Here is a 27,073-nt window from a genome sequence, read left to right as displayed (position 1 = left end):
GACCAATCTGCACAACGCCAGTCAGGCTCAAGCAGGCACATGACCTCCTGGGGAAAGGTCTTGGGGGAGGGTCTCTTGCTGTGCTCTTTTCTCTCCACACTTCTTCATACCTTGGACAAGGAGAGCTTGTGGGGAAAGGCACCCAAATCTCTACCTCCTTTCCAGAGTTCGGACTGTCAGGAGATGCTTGGGAGCACTGAAAATGGCCCAGTAGTAGGGATGGGAGACACAGTCCCCAAACAGGAAGAAGAAAGAGAGCAGACGGTGGGCTGGTTCCTGCCCAGGTGGGAAGAATGGAGGAGAAAGTGATTCTGGAGCCTTGAGGATCTGATGTGAACCTATGGACACTGTCATGCTGCAGGATGAGCTCTGTGAGGGAACAGCTTTGCCTGATTTAATGCCAGGAAGCATGGCTGTGCTGTGTACTTGTGATTGGGCTGGGGGGTGGTTCTCAGAATCTAAAGTATGGGAGAACCACTAGGAAACTTGCTAAAAAACAGAGTTCTGGGTCCATTCCCGGAGGTTCTGTTATAGTGGCCTGGAATCAGACTTAGAAAAGTGTGTGTTTAACCACTACCGGGGGTGTTTCTCATTCGGGTGGTCAGTGGAGGAGGTATATCTATATCTGTAGATATAGATAGGCATATATAATCAATTATTTTTTATTTTTAATAATTTTAATTTTAATAATTAATTTACAATTAATAATTTAGTAATTTTTATTTTAATTTATTATATATAATTTATTTAAATTCAATCAGCCAACATATACTACATCATTAGTTTTTGATGTGATGTCCAATGATTCATTAGTTGCATATAATACCAGTGCTCATCACATCAGATGTGCTCCTTAATCCCCATAACCCGGTTACCCCATCCCTCCACCTACCACCCCTTCCGCAACCCTCAGTTTCTTTCCTGGAGTCCAGATTCTCTCATGGTTTATCTCCCTCTCTTATTTCTTCCCCTTCAGTTTTCCCTCCATTTCCCTATGGTCCTCTGTGCTATTCCTTATATTCCACATATGAGTGAAACCATAATGATATATGTCTTTTTCTGATTGACCTATTTCACTTAGTATACACGTGGGGGGCTCAGTCCATTAAGTGGACGGTATATTTTAAGAAGCACTGTCTGCTGTAGAGAATAGGGTCCAAGGCAGAAAGAAGCCTTTTTTTTTCTTACAAATATTGGTCATTTTTTTCCTTGAGTATGGCCAGTACCACCTTGTCCCCCCACTGTTATGAGATAGTAGACACGGGAGCCCTAGCCTAGGTCTCCCCTACCTGTGGTGGGGCATGGAAAATGCCCTGGGATTTCTAGGCCACAGAAGTAGATGCTAATGTGAGGGTAGGGGTAAGAGAAAGAAGCAGTGAAAAGCCAAAACTGTCAGGAACTAAGAGAGATACTGACTCCCAGGCAGAGGGCCAGGCTGCCTTCACCTCTAAGAACAACCGGTCATGTCTCTGCAGTGTTAACATTCTGGTCCTAGATAAATGGTAGTTGAGGATGAGAGGGAGTGGGGAATGAGCTTCCCAGGAGGCCTGGACTCAGTGGGTTTTAGTAAATGCAAAGGAGATTGTAAGACCATGCGAGGTAGAGACATCAGTGGAAGCCAGGCAGGTCTCCCAGTGATCTATAAGTGGGCAAGGAAAAAGGGAAACTTCTGTTTAGGCAGAATACAGAAACATGGAAAACCAAAGAGTAGAGGTGGAATCCAGAGACTGGAGGAAATTTCTATATGCAGGATGTTTGATTTGGCTAGGAGATAACTGGTGGGGTAGAGGACTGCTGAGTTGCCTCGGTATTCCATGACGGAGAAAGTTCACTTTGCAGTTGCCCTTGGGTACTGGTTTGAACAGTGCCCCTCCCCCAACGATAAGTCCATCCAGCACCTGTGAATGGGAATTTGTTTGGTAAAAGGGTCTTTGCAAATAAAATTAAGTTGAAGATCTTAAGGTAAGATCATCCTTGACTAAAGTGAGCACCAAGTCCAATGACAAGTGTTCTGAGAAGAGGAGAGGGGAGGGGAGGGGGAGAAGCATGGTGACAGCCATCAGAGTGCTGTGTTTACCAGCCAAGACACACCAAGGATGGCAGCCATCGGAGTGCTGTGTTTACCAGCCAAGACACACCAAGGATGGCAGCCATCGGAGTGCTGTGTTTACCAGCCAAGACACACCAAGGATGGCCAGCAGCCCCAGGAGCTAGGAGAGAGGCATAGAAGGGGACGATCCCCTGGAACCTCCAGAAAGAACCAACCCAGCCAAACCTTGACTTCCGGCCCCTGGCTTTCAGAGATGTAAGAGGATGTATTTCTATTGTCTCAAACCACAGAGTGTGTGGTAATTTTCAACCCTAGGAATACATCTTTCTCTCCATGTTGCAGATTTGGCAGCTGGGCTCTCCGCTTTGAAAATGCAAATATATTAGAGAGTTAAGGGTTTATTAGCCATTTTGAAGCAATTTTTGTTAATTAAACCTTTTTTTCCCTCCTAAGGATCTTGGAAAGAAAAAACAGTTGTGAGTTGTTATAGATTGGAGGAGAAAACTCTGGAAGTTGGAGTCAAGCACTTATACTTCAGGCCTACTTTGTTTCTAGCTGTTTGACCACAAGAATGCTACCTGAACTCTCTGAAACTGAGTTTTGCTCTCTACAAAATGACAATTTTAATGCTTATTTATCTGGCTGCTGTGATATGAGGAGTCAGGAAGACAGGCCATGTGAAGTTCTTTGTAAACTTATGAGCGATTCTATGTATGAGAGTACTTGTTTTGGAGCAGGGAATATTTTTAGAGGAAGAGTTGCTAGATTTGAGGAAGAGGTAGTGCTAGAATAAAGTAGAAGATAAGGACAGGTAGCCCCAAATCTCTGCTATAAAATGTTTCCTGGTCTAATAAAAAGAGAAAGGAAAACGTATCTTTTAAAATGGACCCCAGGACACATCATTCTTTCTGGCCTAGGAACATTTTATATTAAAGAGGCTTTGGTCGGGCACTTGGGTGGCTCAGTCGGTTAAGCATCAACCTTTTGCTTCAGGTCATGATCCCAAGGTCCTGGGATCGAGTCCCACGTTGGGCTCCTTGCTCAGCAGGGAGTCTGCTTCTCCCTCTAACTCTGCCCCCTGCTCATAATCTATGTCTCTCTCTCTCTCTCTCCTGTTCTCTCTCTTTCTCTCTTTCTCAAACAAAGAAATAAAATCATTAATAATAAATAAATAAAAGGACTTTGGTCAACTACTCTGGAATCCCAATATGGTTTTTAATATAATTTCTGTGAGTAAGAAAAATGTATTTGAGGTTCCAAATAATACAACCACCAGCTTGTGAGCTGGATCCCTTTCTCTGTGACATGCTGTTAGGAGCGTCAGTGCACGAGATGAAAGGACCTCTCAGTGTCCTGAGTTTATGTTGCTTCTAAAGCTACTGCGTTCGTGTGGGGGGAGCCTTTTTGGTTCTAGAACAGTGCTTCTCAAAACTGGACAGTGTGCAGGCACTTCTAAAAAGAACAAGATTTTCTTGACTTCAATTTAATATTTTTCACAATATGGTCCTTAAGTGAATACAGCACAAAACTCAATAGGGAACAGGATCTCATTGAGCCACATGCTAGCTCTCCAGATTGCTGTTTTCTTTGCAAGCTGAGCAGGGCCCACGTAGGAGCAACTACCTCTCAGGGACCTTCGCACCAAGATTGTGTGGGTGTCTTCCAGCACGGGAAAGTAGAAATAATTGCCCAGCAATCAGGGAAACTGCACACTACAAGTTCCGTCATCTTTACTACCACCAAACCATTGATCAGCTCTGCAGAGAATCAAGTTGCCATGAACCCCACCAACACAGTTTTTGACGTCAGATGCCTGGTCAGACACAGATTCAATGCTGCTGCTGTCCAATCTGATCCGAAGTATTGGCCCTTCTTGGTGGTGAATGATGCTGGCAGGCCTAAGGTCTAAGGGAAAGAAGAGGTGTCCTCTGTGGTTTTGACAAAAATGAAGAAAATCACAGAGGCTTGGAGCTGACAGGAATGTGCTTATCTTTGACTTAGAAGGTTGCACTTTTGATGTCTCAGTTCCTGCCATTGAAGATGGGATCTCTGAGGTCAAATCAACAGCAGGGGACACCCACTTAGCTGGAGAAGACTTTGGCAACTGGATGGCCAACCATTGCAAAGTTTATTGTAAAGTTTATTGCAAAGTTTATTGCAAAGTTCAAGTGCAAACAGAAGAAGAACATCCACAAGAATGAGAGGGCGGTCTGTCACTTCCAGACTGCTGGCGAGTGTGCTTGCTAAGCATTCGTTGTCTTCCGGCACCCAGGCCAGTATTACATTGGTTCTCTGTGTGAAGGACTTGACTTCTATGCCTCTATGACTTGTCCCTGATTTGAAAAATTAAATGCTGACCTGTTCCATGGCACCCTGGGGCCTGTAGAGAAAGTCCTTTGGGATGCCAAGCTTGACAAGTGTCAAATCAATGATCTTGTCCTGATGGTGGTTCTACCCATGTCCCAAGATTCAGAAACTTCTGCAAGACTTCTTCAATGGAAAGGACTTCTTTCAATGGAAAGGAACTGAATAAGAGTATCATCCCTGATGAGGCTGTTGCTTATGGTGCAGCTGTCCAGACCACCATCCTGTCTGGAGGCAAATCTGAAAATGTTCAGGATTCCCTGCTGTTGCATGTCACTCCTCTTTCTCTTGGCTTTGAAACTTTTGGAAAAATCATGATGTCCTCATCAAGTGCAGTACTACCATTGCTACCATACAGATGAGGACCTTCCCTACCTACTCTGACAACCAGCCTGGTGTGCTGGTTCAGGTTTATGAATGGGAATGTGCCCTAACCGTGGACAATGACCTAGTTAGCAAGTTTGAACTCACAGGCATACCTCCCAGCCCCCGTGATGCTCCCTCTGTTGGAGTCATTTTTTTTTTTTTAAGATTTTATTTATTTATTTGACAGAGAGAGATCACAAGTAGACGGAGAGGCAGGCAGAGAGAGAGAGAGGGAAGCAGGCTCCCCGCCGAGCAGAGAGCCTGATGTGGGACTAGATCCCAGGACCCTGAGATCATGACCTGAGCCGAAGGCAGCGGCTTAACCCACTGAGCCACCCAGGTGCCCCTGGAGTCATTTTTGATATTAATGCTAATGGCATCCTTAGTGTCTGCTCTGGATAAGAGTTCAGGAAAAGAGGACGAGATTACTAGCACTAGTGGCAAAGGGTGCTTCAGCAAGGCAGGCATTGAGCACACAGTTCAGGGAGCTAAGAAGTACAAAGCAGAAAAGGACAAGCAGTGGGACAAGGTGTCTTCCAAGAATGCCCTTGAATCTTATCCCGGCAACATGAACGCAACTGTCGAAGATGAAAACTCCAGGGTAAAATCAACAATGAGGACAGACAGAAGATTCTTCATAAATGGAATCTTTAACTGCCTTGATAAGAGGCAGACTGCAGAGAAGGAAGAATTTTTTTTTAAGATTTTATTTATTAGACAGACAGAGATCACAAGTAGGCAGAGAGGCAAGCAGAGAGAGGAGGAAGCAGGCTCCCCGCTGAGCAGCCTGATGCAGGGCTCGATCCCAGGCCCCTGGGATCATGACCTGAGCCTAAGGCAGAGGCTTTAACCCACTGAGCCACCCAGGCGCCCTGAGAAGGAAGAATCTTAACGTCAGCAGAAAGAGCTGGAGAAAGTGTGCATCCCCATCCTGACCAAGCTGTACCAGACTGCAAGGCATGCCAGGAGGAATGCCTGTGGGCTTCTTGAGGGTAGAGCCCCTCCCTCTGGTGCTGCCTCCCCTGGGCCCACCATAGAAGAGGTTGGGTAAGCCAACCTGAGAAGAGGTCTAGCATTGCTCCATTTGAACAATGTTAGGACCCAAATTTGTAGCAATTTCCATGGCAGTTTTAAAGTTGAGCTGCTATAGCAAATAAACTGGGCATTCTTCATCCTTAAATATGTAATATATGGGCAGGGAAAGGAAGTAAACATTTCACTGTGTTGTAAGTGGAAAATGCAATGTCTTAAATAAAACTGTATTTAAAATTGGCACCAGAAAATCAAATAAATAGGCACGAAATCCCTATGCTTATTGCTTTCACATAGGCCAAAGCATCAAATACAATAAAAAACTAAAAACAAGCGCTATAAAATACTGGTTAATTTAGTGTGACTGATGATACTCTTTGCTACAGTTTAATCACTGATCACATTGTGAATGGGGTACTGAATGCTGACACAAGTTCTTTTGAGTTTGGCATGCCTGGTATTTTCTAGGACTTTCTCTATTGGAAATTCTACAAACCCTAATTTGTGCAGTGGGCCCTGGCCTTTACTAGCTGCAAATACATTGCCTGTTACATTTGACTCTGTTTCTTTTCTCGTTAATCTGTGAGAATTAGAGCAGTAGCATTTGTCAATGTTGCAGATATAAAAATAAATGCAAAATGGGCACTGGTCATCTCTAATACACGACGATCGTCCAGCCTATCCAAAATATGTCTATATCACTATGTTAAGTTTGTCATCTTAATGAAAACACCACACTGAAAATTTTCATAGTCGTAAGTCACGGACCACTTTGAATACATCTTTAGAATTCTAGCCACTCACCACAGTTGAAAAACACTGGTCTATACAGAACTGGGTTTAGTGTATGCATTATTTTTTTTCATTTTACATTTGTTACAAATGTAATAAATTTTCACTGTAGACATTTTAGAAAATTGAAGTAATTCAAAAAAGTAAAAGAACCATTGTAATGCCATTCCAAAGAGAAAAATCACCATTAACATTTAAATATCTCTTGTTTCCCTCTGTAAATACATTGTATACATACTGTTCTTACCCTGTTTAAGGACTTTTTTTCACTTAGCCAAACATTGAGGGCAGCTTTCCAGATTACTAAGTATTCTTCTACAATAACATTTTGATTGCCTTCAGTCTGTCAATTCTGGGTGTCTGTCAGAGTGTTCTTAATTGAATATTTGTATTATTTCCAGGTTTCTGCCGTCATAAACTATGCTGTGATAAATGTACTTATTCCTAAGTTTTGTTGCGTATAAATAATGAGCCTATTTACTCGTAGGATATTTTCCTAGTATGAGACCTTCTATATGAAAGAGAATGCAAAATTTAAAAGATTTGTACACATACTAATTTTATGAATCAAATATGTTATATAAAGATATGACATTGATAACTCATAGCTAGATAAGGATGCATGGCTTGGGTGATCACCAAAAATTACTTGTTTATTATTGGTACTTTGGGACAGAAGGGTTGACTTAAAATGGAAACTTTTTAATATCATAGGACATCAATTTGTTTACATATAAAGGGTCTATTATTATTGTCTCAAATGAATGAATGAATGAATACGTGATTTTTCTCTTACTTTTTTTTGGAAATAATTATAGACTCCTAAGAAGTTGCAGAATAGTACTGAGAAATCCCATGTACCCTATCTCTAGCTTTCCCCAAAGGTAACATTGTGCTTAACTAGGGTGTATTATTAAAACCGGGAAATTGACACTGGGACTATACTAGATTACAGAGGTAGGTTACTGAACTCTCACCAATTTTACATATATTCACTCTGTGTGTGTGTGTGTGTGTGTGTGTGTGTGTGCATGTGTGTGTTTCTATGAAATGTTCTCACTTGTAGAGATTTGTGTACCCACCACAATCTCTGTAGAGAACTGTCCCATCACCAGACCAGAGCTCCCGTGGGTGATCCTTTCTGGCCTCCCCTGACCCACAACCCTTGTCAACCACTGATCTGTTTCCCATCTCTATAATTTTGTCAGTTTTAGAATGTGACATTAAGTGTACTTACATAAGTCATACTCGGGCATTTTTTGTTAAACAGAGTAACTTCACAAGCCTAGAAAGTGTATCCAACGTTACTGTTTACTTTGGCAACCCAGGTTGCTGTAACTGAGATTGGAAGGGAGAGCTGTCTCTTGGAAATCATTAAAACAAACAAAAATCCCTCAAAGACAGAAACGTATCCTATTCACTTTAATACCTCTAGCATCAGGGATTGTACTGTCCATGTAACAGCCCGTGAGGAACGATGATTGACCAATCAGAATAGACACAGCTGTAATGGACCAGCTCAGCCATGCCCGTGGAAGCCACTGCATTTCAGTCCTGCCTGGCGCCCAGACCAGTGCCAGGCAGATGGCAGGTTGTCTTAGTTTGGGCTGCGAGGACAAACTAAGATGGCTTAATCAACCAACAAGTTCTGGAGGCTGGGAAGTCCCAGATCAAGGTGCTGGCACATCCAGTGTCTGGCCAGGGTCCCCTTCTTGATTTGCAGATGGTCGTACTTTTACTGTGTGCTCACATGGTGGAGAGGAGAGAGATGGAGCAAATTCTTGCATCTCTCCTTAAAAGGACACTAATCCCATTCGTGAGGGCTCCACCCTCTTGACCTGATTACTTCCCAACTTCCCAAAGACCCCATCTCCTAAGACCATCCCTTTGGGGGTGTGGTTTCAGAATATGAATTTTGGGGGAGCACAGACATTGACTCCATACCAAGGTGCCAAGTAAATGTCTTTTGAACGCATGAGGTGTTACAGACTGTCCTTTATGGTTCCTCTAGCCCACATCTCTGGGTCCATAGCTCTTTTGTGTGGTGTCCTCACAGCTAACTAAGGGTAAGCTGTGCCTCCTTTACGGTTCCGAACCCCATTTTAACAAACTCCGCAGCAGTAACCCTCAGTGTTACGCGATGGAATAAAGAAATCCAATCTGTGCTTGGTTCTGATGCTTCCACAGACCCTCAATTTAATCTTCTCCTGTTAATAAAAGTGATTCTAAAACTATGGCCAAGATCCAGACGAGAAGAACAGGGAGAGCATGTAGAATTCAATCAGGGAACAAAGACATTTGGTGAATCTAATTGAGGTGGGGAGAAGAAACTGGCTGCCACTTGATTAGACGTGCAGAATTTCTTCTACCTAAATTAGGTGATAAAACGTTGACGTAACCTTACCATAAAAAAAAAAAGAAAATGGTCTCAGGCGTAACTAGAAATATATTCTAGGAAATGTAGCACACGAACTGTAGCTGGAAGAACTGGGCATAGGGACCCTGCTGACAAAGCACACAGAAGAAAACAATTAGAAAGGACCATCTTGTTCATCTGGAATCTGGGCAGAATGGGCTTTGAAATACAGTGCCTAGATCCCATGTCTTGTAACTAAATGTGACAGATCAAGAAGTGTGTCACAGTCCTGAGTCTTTGACCCAGGGAGTGTGGCATCCCCAGTAAGGGAAATGTTTCTTCCTCAATTGGAAAAATGACTGTACAACCCACAGAAGATGCTGAAGGAAGCAGAGATGTGATGAAAGAAGTCTGTCTCTGTAGCTTCAGGGATGCATCTTGTCATCAATTTCATTTGTAGTTATGTGTTATTAGAGGTGTTTGAAATAGTACGGCATGGGGTATCGAAGAATTAGCCTTGAGATTTTGATTTGAAAATGTGTAATCAATATTAGATGTATTTTATTTTGAGGGGAGTAAAAGAATTTGATTCCATATATAATTTTTTTTCATGTATTTAAGAGCTTAGCCTTTAACACAGCTGATCCTTCCTTGTTACAATGTTTTCTCCATCTGGTTTTTGGGATTCTACTTTACTTGAGGCCTGCACTTGCTCCTTTGCTGAGTTTTCTTCCTTTCCTCAACCTCAAGTGCAAGTGCTCAGGACTCAGCCTTGGATCTACCTTTCTTCTCTCCCGAGCCCCATCCCTTCTCACGGTGTATGGACCATGGACACAGTGATGGCCTTCAAATCCATGGGTCTGACCTGTCTCTCTGCTCTGAGATCCCAGCTTGGAACTTTATCTGATCCTTGGTGTCCCTACTTAAGTCAAGGCCTCTCAAAGTCAAGTTCATGACCCATCCCACCACCACCCTGTCACCACCCCTGGCAACTTACTTCTCTCAGATGTTCCCCATCTCAGAAAATAGTGACTCTTCCTTCTAGTTGTTCAGGCCCAAAGTCTTGGAGTCATCCATGACTCTTCCCTTTTTCTTGCAAAGCACAACCAGTCTATCAGGGAATTCATTTATTGCTTTTTTTTTTTTTAAGATTTATTTATTCATCTGAGAGATAGAGCAAACATGTGTGGGGTGGGGTGGGAGGGAGAGGGAGAGGGAAAAAGAGAATATTAAGCAAACTCTGCACTGAGCATGGAACACGACACGGGACTTGATCCCACAACTCTGAGATCATGACCTAAGCCAAAAATCAAGAGACGGACGCTTAACCGACTGAGACACCCAGGAGCCCCCATTTATTGCTCCTTCAAAAGAAATGATTCCTACCATTTTCACCATCTTCACTGCTTCTGCCCTGGTAGATCATGCCATCATCCCTTACCCGGATTATTGCCGTTGCCTGTTAAATAGTCTTCCTTTTCTGCTCTGATCCCCACACAAGAATGAGAGAGGTCCTGTTTAAAAGTAAGGCAGATCCTCTCTCCCCTTTGCTCACAGCACTCCACTGGCTCCCATTTCACTAAGGATAAAAGCAAAAGGTCTTACAGTATCCCACAAGGTCCCCTGTGACCTACTTATTATAGAGAAAATTTAAAAGAGCAAGAAAAATAGCCTCTAACAGTATCTCAGACAGGGAGAAACTTCCATTTACCTATTAAGATTCTGATTCTTCCGAGAATCAGTTCTACATAACCCACGTCTAAAATAAGAAATCTCAGCATGATTCTGAATGTCTTAACTTTGGGACCAGTTTTTTATCCATTGGACTGTGTTCAAGAATTATACCGCACCACGCTTTTCTCCTTCTAGTGTGCCCAGCTGCCTTTGAACTAATAAGTCATGAATGTGGACCTGGCATAGGCACTAATGAAAAGTAATGCAGGACTTATTCAGCACATTTTAATTTACGCAAATGCCAAATCAGGGACGCTCCACTGACGTCTGTTGGTTAAGACCTGTGTATGAAGACCTTATTTTGGCACTTTTTTTTTGGTCTAGATTGACTGCTGCTGCTGACGAACTGAGTTCTTGAATTCTAGGGTGCTCAGCACCTGTCAAGGACTTAAATCTGATCACTGTTTATAACAACACAGTGTCACTTCCTTACCAAACAAGAGAAGCATTAGCTATTGTTAGAACAATGTATCCTTTTGCATAGACACTGCAAGGTATTGTCACAAAGCATGAGCCTTGGAGGGCTGACTGGTGGCTCAGCTTTCAGACATAAGTCATCTTGCCGTGTCACTTAGCTTTCGGACTTGAGTTCGAAAGCCTAAGAACCTGCATTTGCTCAGCGTTCAGACATGTTCCATTGCCTACCAGAGAAAGGGAGCAAGAGTTGTTGCTTTGCTTTGGAAGCTTGCTAACCGTGTTGGCCACACTGCGGGTGGCAGCAGGCAGACCGGAGAAGAGCTGAGGGGCCGCCATACCGCTGATAGACTGGGGAGAAAACAGGCAGGTGGAAGAGAGAATGTAGGAGGCTCCACCAACTACCAAACTCGACAAATAAAGACAAGCTAAAATACAGCAGAAAAAGGAAAAAAAGAAAGAATATGGAAGAGGCTCCAAGAGGCAAGAAACAAAGTAGTAAGGGGTCAGGCATTCGCTGGAGAAGCCAGTAAGTGCCAGAGAAGGTAGGCAACAGAAGGCGGAGGTGGGAGCTCAGGGATGTGAATAACGTGGAGGAAGAGAAAACCATCCTTTTAGGAACCAACTGTGATGCTTGTCTGCTTCCCTGCCAGTAGGGGGCAGGGTTTCAAGTACACATGCTAAAGAGGGCAATTTCTTTCTTTCTTTCTTTTGCTTGCTTTCTTTCTTTTTCTTTCTCTCTTTCCCTCTCTTCCTTCCTTCCTTCCTTCAAGAGAGACAGAGTGTGCATGCACAAGTAGGGTTGAGCGGTGGGAGGAGGGGGCAGAGGGAGAGGGAGAATCCGAAGCAGCCTCCACGCCCAGCATGGAGCCAGCCCTGGGGCTCGATCTCACAATCCTGAGGTCATAACCTGAGCTGAAACCAAGAGTCAGATGCTCAACCACCGAGCCACCAGGCACCACAAGGAGATCTATTTCTTCATGCAGAATTTGAATACTTAGAAAATGCTGTGTACTGACCCCATTATCCCTAAGAAATGCTCCTTATCTCACCATTTGCAACACAAGATCTGACAAAAAGAGGCAGTTGCTATGTTTTTATTGAACAATTACTGTATTCCACTTGCCGCCTTGAGTGCTCTGTTTGCATCATCTGAGTGGATTTTTTTTTAAATTTTATTTATTTACTTATGAGAGACAGAGAGTGAGTGAGTGAGAAAGCATCAACAGGCAGAGGGAGAGGGAGAGCAGGCTCCCTGCTGAGCAAGGAGCCCCAAGAAGGACTCGATCCCCAGACCTTGGGATCATGACCTGAGCCACGGTCAGACACTTAATCGGCTAAGCCACCCAGGTGCCCCTCAGAGAATTCTTACAGCACAAGTCAGTAATGTTATTATTCCCATTGTCACAGGAGTCGAAATTGAAAGTTTAATAGCTTTCCTATAGCTCGTTTGAGCCATGGCCTTAAATTCAGACATCAGCTCGAAAACCCCAGCTCCAAAACCCCAAAACCACCTCCCATCTCGCCCCTGCTTTGCTTAAACAAATGTACTAAATTGCGGTAGTGCATAATCATTGGAAAACTATTGGGAAGAATTTCAAGGTCATCTGGTTCTGTTTTCAAATTCCAGGCTCTGGACTATTTCAGGCTGACGAGATTTTTGATGGTCTGTTGCAAAATTAGAAAAGTAAGGCCAATGTTATGAAATTTTAATATAACCAGATTTACTTAGAGAACTTTTTATTCTGATATTGTGTCATTCTCTCTTTGTAAGTCCTTAAAAAATGACCTTTTTAAAATAAGAAGATGTTAATAATAGGAGGGTTTCTATTAATGTACTTAGGAATATAAAAACTGGGTGATTCTGTGTTCCCACCTGCCATGTTTTCAATTGTATTGGTCTAGGAAATCCAAAGTACTTGGGACCACTGATCCATTTTTAACTCATACTTAGCAGTTCCCCACAACAGCCCTAAAAGACAGCCGCATAGGTTTTGTTTATCATGTTTCCAATGATAGAATTTACTAGTTTTTGACAGAGTCCATCCTCTATTGGGAGAAATTTCTTCCTCTTATTGAATTACAGTCTATCTTTATCTCATTAACGGGACCACAAAGAAGCAGCACATCCTACTAGACTTGAAGGCAAATATGTGAGGCACACATCACATACACTTGGATCCTTCCAGAAATTATTCTCTGTTGACCTGCGTATTGGCTCTCTTTCCCACTATGCATTCCATGCTCGCTTCATGAAGGCAGAGACCCTTCATGTTCTGTGCCAGGACAGTGCCTGGCACAGAAGTGGTGAGCAGTCCCTATTTGTCCGAGGAGTACTTTGTACATAGAGACATTCAATATGTACATGCTCCGTTTAATAAGAAAGCTGATTCATCGTCTGCTAGATGGCACTTCAAATTTTAAATAGTCCAAGTCAGCTTTCATGCCCCTAAGTCTTCTTTCTTTTTCCAGATGAAGAACTATCAGTCCGCTGAGTTGCTTCTGCTGTGGTAGAGTTTCCAGACTCTCACAGTGTTGCATTTGTACCACCCAGAGCACCAGAGCATTGTCCAAACACGGAAGAAGGCAGGGCACCATGAACGTGGCCCTGGCTAGCTCCAGGGGGTCTGTCTCCTCTCTGACCTTCCTAACATGTCTCAAGTCTATACTGTGTAGATCACATCACACGACTATCTGTTAAGCTTGTTGTCCTTGAGACATCTCCTGAGTCTTTGTTGCATTTATTTCTACGAGGTAAAATGTCCGCCATTTGGCAAAGCTTGGCATGTATCCCCTTTCTACTGCCTCTAGATTTTTGACCTAGAATTTAGCCTCTTGAAAGCTTCCTAAATCTTGATTTTTCATTCATTTGTTCACGCAGCCAATGATTCCTGAGCATCTACACTGCATCGGGACCCTCTTCCTTGCCCACCGCCTCTCTGCCTGTGCTCTTGGCGAGCATAATAAACACTGTCTGACCTGCTGCAGTCCTCTGAGTTGACCTCTTCCAATAATCAGTACTCTTGTGATTGGTAGTTTAGTGAGCTGTGAGCCCCCGAGCTTCTCCTTCCATCTCGCCCCTGCTCTGCTTAGGACAGAATGAGAGCCTTGTCGTAGCTCTTGCTCTCAAGATTCGAGATGTGGCCCTGGGAGCAGAGCAGATTGCCCCTGAAGAAGGCGAGAGGTGGCAGTGTACCCTGCGACTCACATCAACCTCTAAGCAAAGACCCCCTCCCTCCCCACCATTTGCACACACAGCTTCTAACAGAGCCAGGTACCATGACTCTTCCTGAACATTCTGGGCTGAGAACATCAATGATCTTCCTGTCCATCAGTGGCCATCGAGCAGCTACATCTTTGGGGACTCCTTATGGTCCAGACACTTTGCTTTTGTGACCCGAATCATTCCCTCCAACTCCTTGTGAAGTGCAGGTACTGTTATTAACCCCATGTCACAAACAAGGAAATGGAGGCACAGGGCAGTTGTGAAACTCGCCCAAGTCTGGGCGTTGGAGAAATGGAGCTGAGGTATGGGTCAGGCTGCCTGTGCCCCCGGAATCCACCTCCCCCTTCTGACCCAGGAGCTATGGTTTGGGGGCCTGGCTGGCCTTTGCCTCAACTTCCTTTGCTCAGGGCTGTCCCCAGAGACTCTCATCCTCGCCAGCGTTCATATGGCTGCCATGAGATCCCAAAACCCTGCCGGACATTTCACATACATCTTCTCACTCATCTACCTCCAAGGGGGCTGTTGTTATTGCTGTTTTATGGGTCAGGACACAGAAGGAGAAAGTTGCTTTCTCGGGATCAGTGTGCTTCCGGGAGTCTCACTGCTTCTGGGCCCGACTTGCTCTACTTCCGTCTCCCTACTTCTTGGGCCTCTAGCTGAAGTCATCCCCAGCAACCCCCTGACGCCAATCCCCGAGAGTCTCATCCTCTTAACAGAAACGAGGTTAACACCACTCAGCTGGACTTCTGCCAAGCAGTGGACATTCACAGCAATCGCAGTTTTTTGTTTTGGTTTGATTTTTAATGACAACAGGTCAATAACTAACCATAAATGCCTTTTGTAAAAAGCCTCAAAAGAAGGTAGGAGAATCCCAAACGTCACATCCCATGGAGAACCTCACTATAGTTGTGTTTTATGAGAAGCGAGGTAAAAAAGGTTGGATATTCTGTTTAGAAAGCCTCAGCCCTAGGGTTTGAACCAGTGTTCTGGAAGGACCACAGGTACTGTGGGAACATTGTCCTGCTCGTACAGAATATTTGGTGCTCCATTTGTCTGTGATTTAAAGAATAGTCATAGTTTGGAACAAAGGTATCAGGTGGGACAATTTCACAACCTCGCAGTCAGGGGCACAGAATTTGTGTTCCCTCTGCACCCTGATTTCTCTTCAAGATGTTCCCACTTCAATAAGATCATTCTCTGACATCAGCTTCCATGAAAACCCCCTCCCTCTGGATTTCCTGTGATTGTATTTTCAACAGTTTTGCTTGTAACATCAAGCAGACACTTAAAACTTAAATATTCTAACCAGAATTCGTTCAAAGAGAGTGGTCTGGTCAGTTTTTCAGTTTTACCTGGTCTCAAATAATGACAGCTAAGCTAAAGGATCACTGAGGAGGATGTTTGACAAAAGCCCTTTTTTTATTATGTGACAGGGGAATGTCACCATCATTCCTTTAGCTTCCATCCCTAAAATTGTCTGACCTGCTAGTGACAGGCTCTCTCAACCCACTGGAAATATCACTCCGTCAGAACGTGGCAAACTAAGTGGAGGCATGACTTTCCTCCTCAGTGGAGACAGGAGGTGGAGGACATTGGTGAGTCCCGAGCAACCTCAGGAAGGCTATCAAGCCACTGCCTCGTTTTCTTGGCACTCACCAGCCACACAGAATAACCAACTCCAGAATAGCCCTGTAAGACTACAGCGAACACTCACTGTGCACCTGCAGAGTCTGAAGCCCTGAAAGCGGTCCTGCAAGTAGAGAGATGCATAGCCCAGGATGGGGCTGTGGGGAAGTAGAGGATGGACTCGTGGGGAGGCTGGTACCTGAGCAGATCATGTCCCTGTCACCTGCACCATGGGAGCATGGTGGGAGGGGGTGGGGCACCTGCTATTCGGGGCACCCTTCTGGAGGGAAGTAGTTGCTAAGCCAAGTCTGAAAGAATGAACAGAAAGAGAAGAAGGACATTCCGGTGAGAGGGAACAGCAAGAGGGAAATGGAGGAGGCCTGGCACAGCAGGAGGAGCGCAGATAGCTACAGAGACGTTGCTATCAACAGCGTGCAGAGAAGGAGCCTGGAGGGACGGGAGATGAAGCTTCTCCACTAGTGCGCACACAATCTGGCTTGCCTTCCTCCTGCAGCGTCCAGACCGCATCCTGTCGTCACAGGGAACCTTTGCCATTTTTCTGTTCTTTTAAATAATTAGTATTTGCCTGATCGTCATCTTCTGGCTATTTGTGTTGTTTTGTTTTGTTTTGGTTGTTATTTCGTTTTTTGGGTGTGTGTGTTTTTGTTTTTGTTTTTTTTTCACGTTCCTCCAAAGTGGCCCACAACGGTTTCGGCTTCTAGAATTTTGACTCCTTTGCACATCTTCATATGTTTTGCATTTCTCCTTGCTTCTAGCAATCGTGCTCGGCTCTTTCCAGCCTGAATATTATTTATGGTGATAGAAATGGTGCAAACGTGGAGTAGGGCCATGGTGCCTCTTCTATTGAAAGCAGTTCCTCAGCATGTTGTAGGAAGCTGTGGCTTCTCTGATTGGCTGCCCTTTTCCCCTTCTTGTGGGTTTGTACCCCTCGTTGGTATTTCCCTTGGGTGAAAATCGTCCTCCCGTGTCTGAATGTCCTGCAAAAGGTTTTGGTGCAAAGTGCTTGGTAGGAAAAGCTTGAGCCTTAAAGCCAGAGAAACCTAGAGATTCTTTTGATGGTTTTTAATGTTTTATTAGGGACTATTTCAAACATGTATAATGAGCCCCGTCACCCAGCTTCTGCTGTTCCAAGTACTCTGCCTTTCTTCTTGGATCTGTGATTCTGCTCATTCCTCATGTTTCATGAGATTGGTTGTTTTCAGGGTTTTGTTTGTGACACAAAAATATTTATTTAAATATTTCATTTATTCCAGTTTAAAATTTATTTACAAATTTGTACAGGCACCGTAATGTGAATTTTTTAAAAAAATATTTTATTTGTTTATTTAACAGAGCGAGCGAGCGAGAGAGATCACAAGTAGGCAGAGAGGAGATCACAAGTAGGCAGAGAGGCAGGCAGAGAGAGGGGGAAGCAGTCTCCCTGCTGAGCAGAGAGCCCAATATGGGGCTCGATCCCAAGACCCTGGAATCATGACCTGAGCTGAAGGCAGAGGCTCAACCCACTAAGCCACCCAGGCACCCCCGTAATGTGAAATTTTAACTGTACGATTTGGATAAATGTCTATACAGCTGTGTGTCCCTCCCCCTTTCACCACAAAGACCATTTCTCCAGAAAGCTCCCTTGTATCACTTCCCAGTTCATCTCCCCATCACTGAGAGGCAAACACTGTTTGACTTATTTCACCCTTGATAGGCTTTGCCCATCCTAGAAGTTCATGTGAGCAGAGTCACATAGTATATATTATTTTTGTGCAGGACCTCATTTGTTCAGCGTCAAGTGACAGACTTGTCTTTGAAGATCGCTTTTTTGTATCTGTATGTCATCAAATGAGTTATGTAGCCTCTTTGAGACTTGGTACCCTTCTCTACAAAATAGAATAAGGGCAAATAAAAATTAACAAATTAAATGGACTTTAGGAAGATAGACATGTCCTCTGTAAGGCTAACTAATACTAATCATGGTGCACCAAGATGTGGGAATGTGGTCACCTTCAGGATTTACTTCTTGTCTGCAAAGACAGTCCATATTTGCCAGTTTTCCATTGATAACTGCTTGTCTTCAAATGTGGTGTCTGGAGAGGCATATTAGATTGGTCAGCGTCCAGGCAGGAAAACAGACCTCAGGCCAGATGGTTCAACAGAAGGAATTTAATACTGGGAACTAGTTGAAAGGTGTGAAGCGCTGAGGAACCAAACAGGAAGCCACGAGGCAAACTGAAATTAACAAAGCAGGAAGCTAGACACGCTGCCAGAGCCAAAGGGCCACGGGGAAGCTGTGAAGTCCCCAGGCCCCACCACTAGAGCCACCGGCAGGTCCTGGAACCTCAGAGGAGGCTGCTGGGAATATGGAAAAATGCAATCACTGCCAGGGATGCCTCCCAAATCCTAGAAGGGGGAGTGTATGGAGGTGGACCTTCCCCTTCCTCCTGCACCCAGACTCCTGCTAAGGTATCCAGTGTCTAGGAAGCCTGGGAAGGAGTGCGAGGAGCCAGTGATCCACACTGAATCTACAGCAGACTAACGAAGTGAGGGAGCAACAGGAAAATGATCAGCACATTCAGGCAAAAAAAAAAAAAAAAAAAAAAAAAAAAAATCGAGGGAAGAAACCATAAAACATATATAGAGATAGTTAAGAAAACTGTACTCAGTAATTATTAACATTTGAGATAATTCTTACCTTCTAGGTAGCACTGACCTGTAGAATTTTCTGTGATGATGGAAACATTCTGTATCTGCACTGTCCTATACGGTAGCCACTAGCCACATGTGGTAACTGAACTCTGAAGAAGTGCTAGTGCAACCGAGGAACTGACTTTTTTGATTTTATGTTACTTTAATTAATTTAGGTTTGATTAAATGGCCAGTGGCCACCATATTGAACACCCATTCATTAGCTCATATGTGTATTCAGTAAGCTTGAGTCGAGTAGCAGGACCCAGGCATCATACTGGGAATGAAGAACACCCAGCAGACTAGAACTGTGCTTCTGCACTTGGACTCAAACTTTCCTCATTGAACAGGAAAGATTTAAGAAGTGGTGCCAAAGAGTTACTTACTTTGGAAGGTGTGAGGGCTGGGGAAGAAGCCGCGAAATGGCTGGCTCCCTCTCAGCCTTTGTCTAGGCTGTGTCTGACTCCCCGGCGGCCCTCCTCCCTCTCCCTTCCTCTCTCAGTCTCCTCTTCCAAACTCTCCTCTCTTTGAGGCACATTTCCAGTGCCTCCTCCTCCACTAAGCCTTCCCTGGTTGCTTCTCCAGGTGTTTAAAATAAACTCCTCTGGTGTTTTGTCTCCACTTTCACCACTTCTGTTACTTACTACTTTGTGTTCAAGTTCTTGATCCAGCTTTGTGTCTCTCTCTCTCTGACCAGACTATGAGAGGATTGAGGCTGGTTCTGTCCGTTTCCCCACATAGCATTTAGCACCAAATATTGCATATCGGAGGTGCTTTGTACTGTTTGAGCATTGGTTGGGGACCAAGCCCTTTCTGGCCCTGTAGCTGTTGAGGGGTGAACAAATTACCCCGCAGACCCAAGTCTGCCACCTACAGGCTGTAGGAAGTAACTTCACACCGAGCCTGTCAAAGAGAGAGGTTTATTTTTCTCAGGCTGGTTTTTTTTCTTTTTTTCTTTCTTTCCTTTCCTTTCTTTCTTTTCTTTTCTTTTCTTCCTTTCTCTCTCTCTCTCTCTCTCTCTCTCTTTTGCTTACGTGTTTCCAGGAATCAATTGTAATAGAAAATCTGCTTTCCATTTCCATATACAGAGCATTTTGTTCATCTACAAATAGAATTTATTTTGACATTATAGTCTAGACTCCTTTCTCTGTGGTCTTTTTTGCTTAAGAAACACAGAAATCTTAGGAGAACACAAGAGGACTACAGCAGCATTTAAACGGAATTGTGCATCAGAGCACTTTATTAATAGAACCGCCCAAGATCAGGCAGTGTGATATCTCTAAACTCACCTGGATCTTGCTGGCTTTGCATCATTTGCACACGTGCCTCTGAATTAGCTTGAGTTCAGGAGAGTGCAAGTGGAACTGTTTTCGTTCTTCTGGGACTGGTGAGCTTTGGGTCAAGGTGGGGAAGGTTGCTGTCTCACCACGGCTTGTGGAGGACTCCAGGACGTCGTTGAAGGTAGTTTCCATGAGGGAAGCTGGAGAACAGCTAGAAAACGGACACCACATTTCGCATCAGGAGCTCTTGCTGTGTGAGGCATCGTTCTAGGTAGTGGTCTAGATTTTTACTGAAGAGTAGAATTTAATGTTCCTGGTCACATTGTGAGAAAGGGACTGCTAGTATTCCCCGTTTACAAATGTGTAAATCATAGCCTGGAGAAGTTAAATGAATTAACCAAGGTGTAAATTAACTATTGGGAGGCAGTCTGATGTCCAACGGACCCTGTCCTTCACTACCTCACTTTATTTCCCCCAACATGAGCATGTAGAAACTAGAAAGCATGAGTTAGAGAATATCAGTCAATGTCTCAGAGGGCTATTTACTGTGTAGGGTAGGTGTTGAAGCCAAGAAAGCCCTTGAATTTATGACTTTGACAGATGAGAGACAAAGTGCCAAAGAGTTTGGATCGGACAGCTGGATGCTTTACCTCGATCCAAGGTGAGTAGGTCAGAACAGGTGAAGTGACCTTGGCTGAAGTTGCATCATTGGACTGTGGCCACAGAAAAGAAGAGAATTCCTGTATGGACTGAGCTTTCCTTTGTGAGACTATTTGTTCCATAGTATCAATAGCCATTATGGGAGAGCCACTGCAAATAAAAATCTTTGTGTGTAAGATGGAGCCCGATCTATAGTAGGATTACTACAGAAAGGCTCAATATCCTGAAACCCAGTTCAGCTTAGATTTCTGCTTCCGCCCTGGGTTTATGGAATGGGAGACAACTCATCTCATGTTCATTCTCACCAGATTCCTGCATTTTCCTTTTTCTTTCTTTCTTTCTAGAAGGTGAGAGAAAGTGGGAAGGGATAGAGGGAGGGGGAGAGAGAGACTCTCAGGTAGGCTCCACACCCTACATGGAGCCCGACATAGGGCTCTATCTTAGAACCCTGAAATCATGACCTGAGCTGAAACCAAGATATGGACACTTAACCGACTAAGCCACCCAGGCACCCCAGGATTCCTGTGTTTTCACCTGCCCTCAGTTTGTAGAGTTTAATTCCAGGAACTAGAGAGGGACAAAAAGCGGCAGTTAAGACACCTGAACTAGAAAAGCAGAGTTCAGAGCTGGGAGGTGATGCCGAGAGAACAGAGGGACTTGCTCAAGGTCACCCCATTCACCGGCAGCAGAGCTGGGATTAGAAGTCAGGTTTCCTGACTCTGGCTCTTTCCGTTATTTTATCTGCCTCTGGGGATTGTTCTCTTTGCTCCAAACAGCAGAACATCACCTATCTTTCAAACTTGTCTCCAGTCTTTTCTGGAAGGACTTGGGGTAGAGCATATGGAAATGCATTCGCATTCATACTTCATTGAATATTTCAGTCTCTTTGCACATTGTCATGTCATATTGTGAACTGAGTGAGAACATGACTTGGGGTCTCCCAGAATAGAAATATATTGTGAGAGCATTTTTCTTAATGTCATTTTTCCAGGCACCTAAGTGCCATTTTCCACATTTAACTTACTTTCTCTTATTATGTATTCTTGACCTGATAGCTTACTTCTGTTCCACTTAATACTGATGTTATTTTATTCTTATTTTTAAATTTTATTAACATGTAATGTATTATTTGCCTCAGGGGTACAGGTCTATAATTCATCAGTCTTACACAATTCATAGCACTCACCATAGCACATACCCTCCCCAATATCCATCATCCAGCCACCCCATCTCTCCTACCCCCCTCCCCTCCAGCAACCCTGTTTGTTTCCTGAGATTAAGAGTCTCTTACGGTTCTTATTTAAATAACTATAGTATATACATAGTACCTTATAGTTTATAAGGCCTTTTTGCATGCAGTGTCTCTTTACCTCTTCATAGCAACCCTGCTAAACAAAAAGGAGAGGTAGACTTAGCCCCCACTTGGCAGGTGGGAAATTGATTTCCTTAAAAGTTCGGTGTCACAGCTAGTTAAGGACTCTGTTCTCTTTACTCCTAGACCAGTGTTTATGCTGAACCTTTCCAGCAATGGTTCTTGCCCTGAGGTGGGTTTCAGAATCCCCCAGAAGACTTATTAAACACAGATTGGTGGGCCTCAACTCCAGAGTTTCTGACCTAGTAAGTCACTGGCGTGGGATCTGAGAATTTCTGTTTCTAACCCATTCCCAGGAGATGCTAATGCCATGGGTCCAGGGACCACACTTTGAGAACCGCTGCTCCCCTGCTTGGCCAGAACACTGGTGAACGTTTGGCGGGTCATCCATCCCTCATCGGCTCAGTACTGAAATCCAAAAAGCTCTGAATCCTGAACATTTTCCCGTGTAGGTTGGCACCGTCTCACTTGGCAGCCAATCCCGACCTGCACTGAGGTTGGACTGCATCATCTTTCTTTACCCCTTGGTGTGACCATTCGTATAGTTTACTGTGGAAACCTTACTCTGTTAGATCCCAGGAGATGTCCCACACCTTTCTGGGTGAGGGGTGGTCTATAGCACACCCATCATAATTCCTTTCAGAATCTGGAAGACTCTGGAATCCAAAATGCATCTCGTGCCAAAAATTTCAGAGAAGAGGCCAAAGATATGTACTGACCTGATACAAGGGGTCACATTCTTTGCTTTTGATGCCACAAAAGTGCCATTTTGGGAGAGCCACAGAAGCAGATGCATTTGAACTCAATATATACCTTTTGAGACATCTTTTTGGAGGAATTTTTTCAAAGGCGTCTGTCCTTCAGCTTCAGAAATGTTGCTGCCCGCTGAACTGTGAGAAAAAGTGTTGAGCAATCCTTCCCCCCAGATACCTGGGCAAGTCCCAAGGACATGGTGATCTGTAATGAGTATTTCCTGCAGCTTAATTACATTTAATAGGGACACTGTCAATAACAACATTCACGCTTATGATCCTACTTCCTCTAAATCTTTGATTTTCTACCTGGGAACGAGATGCCATTAAGGCTGCAGATCAGGGTGAGGAGGAAGGAGAGGAGAGCTTAGTATTTTTATTTAATAATGAGTCAGGCTTAAATCATGAAACAATTATTCAAATCCCCCAAACATCATTTCATTTCCATGAGAATGCTCCTTAGACCTATTATAAAACCATAAAAAGCACATTCATCAGGAAACATGAGCACATATTGTAACTGGATTATGTGAGATTGCCTGAGCTAAAATGAGTTACAGGGAAAAAATATTTTAAACCCTCAAGATTCATTTATCTGGAGCTTATAATTTTATGTTCTATTCCCAGGATCATTGGGGTTCACTGTCACTGAGCTGATGTAGCTGTGGTTCCTCGCCGTGCTTTCCAGAAGCTTCTGTCTTGTGAATGGTGCTCTGGAGACTCAGAGCAGTGTAATCATTTTCAGAGACTGGTGTCTCATGACTAGAGAGTGTGGTGGCGGAAAGCGTCAGCTTCTCCTCCCCAGCAGCAAGGAGGCTCTTTATTGTCTAGTTTCTAGCCCATGTTTCACATACCCCAAACGAGCAAACTCCCGTCCGCCCTCGTGGAGACTTCTTTCTTCTTCCTTGATTTGTGATGCTCTCTCCCCTGCCTTCTCTTTCATAGATCTTTGTGCACTCTCAGCTAGGATCAGAACACATTTGCTTGAGTAACCATATGACACTTACAAAGCTCCTTGGGTCCCTATTCACCTACCAGACCCTGGGAGGCCTAATTCATGTGTCAGGCCTCTGTTCCTAGTCAAATGATTTGATTCAATGTGTACTTGAGGTTCAGAACCCTGTAGATAGAACCAAAGTATAATCAATCCTATTTTCCAAAAGGAATAATTCTCTGTCCCATGATAAGCCAACTTATAGTCAAACATCTCCTCAAAGTGGATACCAATTATGGGTTTTTATTTTATAGTTTCAGAAAGATTTTTTTAAATTATTTTTTATTATGTTCAGCTAGCCACTGTATAATACATCACTAGTTTTGATGTAATGGTCAGTGATTCATCAGATTCATTCATTCATCAGATTCATCAGAATTCATTCATCAGATTCATCAGATGCTCACCACCACACATGCCCTCCTTAATGCCCATCACCCAGTTACCCCAACCCCCATCTTCCTTCTCTAACCCTCAGTTTGTTTCCCAGAGTCTACGGTGTCTCCTGGTTTGTCTCCCTCTCTGATTTCTTCCCATTCAGTTTTCCTCCCTTCCCCTGTGGTCCTCCGCTCTATTCCTTATGTTCCATGTATGAGTGAAACCATATGATAATTGCCTTTCCCTGCTTGACTTACTTCACTCAGCATAATCCCCTCCAGTTCCATCCATGTTGATGCAAATGGTGGGTATTCATCCTTTCTGATGGCCGAGGAATATTCCATTATATATATGGACCTCATCTTCTTTATCCATTCATCTGTTGAAGGGCATCTCGGTTCCTTCCACAGTTTGGCTATTGTGGACATTGCTGCTGTGAACACTGGGATGCAGGGGCACCTTCTTTTCACTACATCTGTATCTTTGGGTTAATACCTAGTAGTGCAATTGCTGGGTCATAGGGTACTGATTATATTCTTAAGAAACTTCTCTTCTGAGTTCAATGTCTTCAACAAGAGCAAGGTTTTGTAGGTGCGCACTGTTTATCAGGGCTGCTGCTGCATTGATTTGTATACTCCATAACCCTCAGGGCCTCCTGATTCACGTGACTGGTGCCTGGAAGCTTGTGCCGTGTGCAACCTGCAGAACCAAATATGGCAGCTCTTGCTGGCCTCATCCTTTATAAGTAAATATTCCAAGAATATGGACTCACTGAACCATCCTTCAGTCTACATCCCAGTATCTATGGTATTTACATAAATCCCAAGTGGGTTAATATTCCTATAAACCCTGCATTTCTATCTGGGCAGGATCATTATACCAGAAGACCGTGTTTTAAGCCTAAGCCATAGAATGACGGTCATAATCAGACCTACCACCTTTTTGAGGGGCTTAGTTAGGCCTGGGGCCATGTATCTGCTAGATTCTCTGAGCAGCCTGTATCTCCAGCTGTCAGTGCTGAGTAATGTTCGTTAAGTTGTCTTTCATCACATTCCATTCCCTGTCTCATGTTTATTCACTCATAAGAAGCAGTTTATAAATGACAAGGCTGGACTATAAACAAGTCATGAAACTCATGGCATCTGTGAGGCCAATCTCAGCCTCTCTGAATGGGCACCATGATGTGTAGAGGCGGGAATAGAGGTACAGAGCAGATAGAGTACGCCAAGGCTATATAATTAATAAGTGGTCACACAGGGATTTGAACCCAGGCCTTGCTGGCTCTCCACTTTGTGCTCTGAACTACTACGCTCTACTATTTTTTCCTCTCTGACCTCCCAGGCTGGCCAAAAGGTAGCCTCCATCTTTGTAACTTGTTTCCTAATAGGCTGATACAATTTTAGATAGAGTGAATGCAAATGCTTTCTTAACAAGCAGGAAGTAAGATCCTTATTTATGCCAACTAAGCTGTATTGATAGCACAAGTCGGGAGTGACCTCAAGAGGCACTCTGCCCCATTAGCTAACTTCTGCCAGAAAGAGACAGCTGGGCTCTTGGCTCTGATAGTCTTCTTCAGTGAGTTAATCATAAATAACTCTGCACACCAAGTCTCTTGTTCTTTCACTTGGAACTACACTTCACAGCTGACTCACCCTGCCTCTTCCACCGGGAGTTATGCTACTCTGATCTAGTCATGTTAAAAAAGCATATGGAAGTGTTCCTCCTGCCAGGATGGGGCATTGCCCCTTCTGAACATTTTCCAAGCTAAAGTCGTCTCCACAAGGCTCTTTGGAGAAGATCTCTGGGGTCTTAATTAAATCCTTGAACCAGCAGGGAAGGAGCATTCAGCCTTCACCTTCGAGCCCGCCAGTGCCTTTGTGAGTAGGCTCCCCTGGGCCTCTGGCTGGGGCACAGTGTATCCCCGCCCCTCCAAATGCCAGTTCTACCTTCCCTCTCATTTAGATGCCATCTCCTGCCAGAGATCTAGCCTGGGACCTCCAACCTATCAACTGTGGGTCTCCGAACTTGAGGAAGATGGGCTGGAGGATGGGGGCCCCCGAGTCCACCTTGAGTATGTGCTCAGTTCTGTGGTTTCAAATCAGAGCTCCAGAAAGCAGCATCTTGGGACCTTTTCTCCTCATGGGATTGCCTTTGCATTTCCCAAGGTGTTCTGAGAGACAGCCATATAAAAATCACTTTTTTTTTTTTTTTTTTTTTTTTTTGCTGTGTTGTCATGCAGGACAGTACCTTCCCTGTCACCAGATGCCCTACACAAACTTCCACATGAACAAATGCTTTTAAAAACCTAATGCCAGGGGGAGAATTTCACTTTGCTTCTGTTAATGTAGTCTCTTTCCTCCTTTCTGATGAGACCTTTTTAACTGTCACCTTTGCCTTCAGCCAGGTTGCCTACAGCCCAGCCTCAGTGGTGGCATCAGACTTTATGATGTGCTCAGCCCAGCTTGTGTGGTCTCAGCACTCTGGTTTGACTTCATTATCAGTTCTCTAGGTAGGATTTGGAAAGAGACAAGGAATTGGGTTTTACAATTAAATAAACATTTACTGAGTTTTGATTCTGTGTTAGGCATCGTGCAGCAGGGGCAAGAGTTGAGTTAGAGGCAGGATCACAGAGAATCCTACCTAGTGATCTGGTACATAACAACAGGCAAAACTGACTGCATCCAGGTTCTTTTCAGGGATAGAACCAAAAGGTTCTGGGGAGCAGAAGGGAAGAAGCACAGGGAACCTCTGAGGGGAACTGACATCTATTCTAGTAAGTATGGTATTTGAGCTGTGCACTGGAGTATGAAAAGATGAGAAGAAAAGATGACATGGCAGGCAAGACAGGTGGCATGCCCTAGAACAAAGGTTCGTACACTAAGGCCCGTGGGCCGGAACTGACCGACTTCATGTTTATATGTGGTCTGGGTTCTAAGAATGGAATTACAGGTTTAAATGGTTGTGAAAAAAGTCAAGAGAAGTACAT

General features: G+C 44.0%; 1 protein-coding gene and 1 pseudogene across 2 annotated transcripts in view; both read left to right on the top strand.

The window, feature by feature from the left end:
* Positions 1-27,073, top strand: part of RCAN2 (regulator of calcineurin 2) — a 270,185-nt gene that overhangs the window by 89,772 nt on the left and 153,340 nt on the right. The window lies entirely within an intron of this gene.
* Positions 1-27,073, top strand: part of LOC131833275 (heat shock cognate 71 kDa protein-like) — a 99,954-nt pseudogene that overhangs the window by 14,608 nt on the left and 58,273 nt on the right.

The sequence above is a fragment of the Mustela lutreola genome, chromosome 6, assembly GCF_030435805.1.
Source record: "Mustela lutreola isolate mMusLut2 chromosome 6, mMusLut2.pri, whole genome shotgun sequence".
NCBI lineage: Eukaryota > Metazoa > Chordata > Mammalia > Carnivora > Mustelidae > Mustela > Mustela lutreola.
Note: the sequence above shows the minus strand (reverse complement) of the source record. Positions and strands in the feature narration are given on the sequence as shown.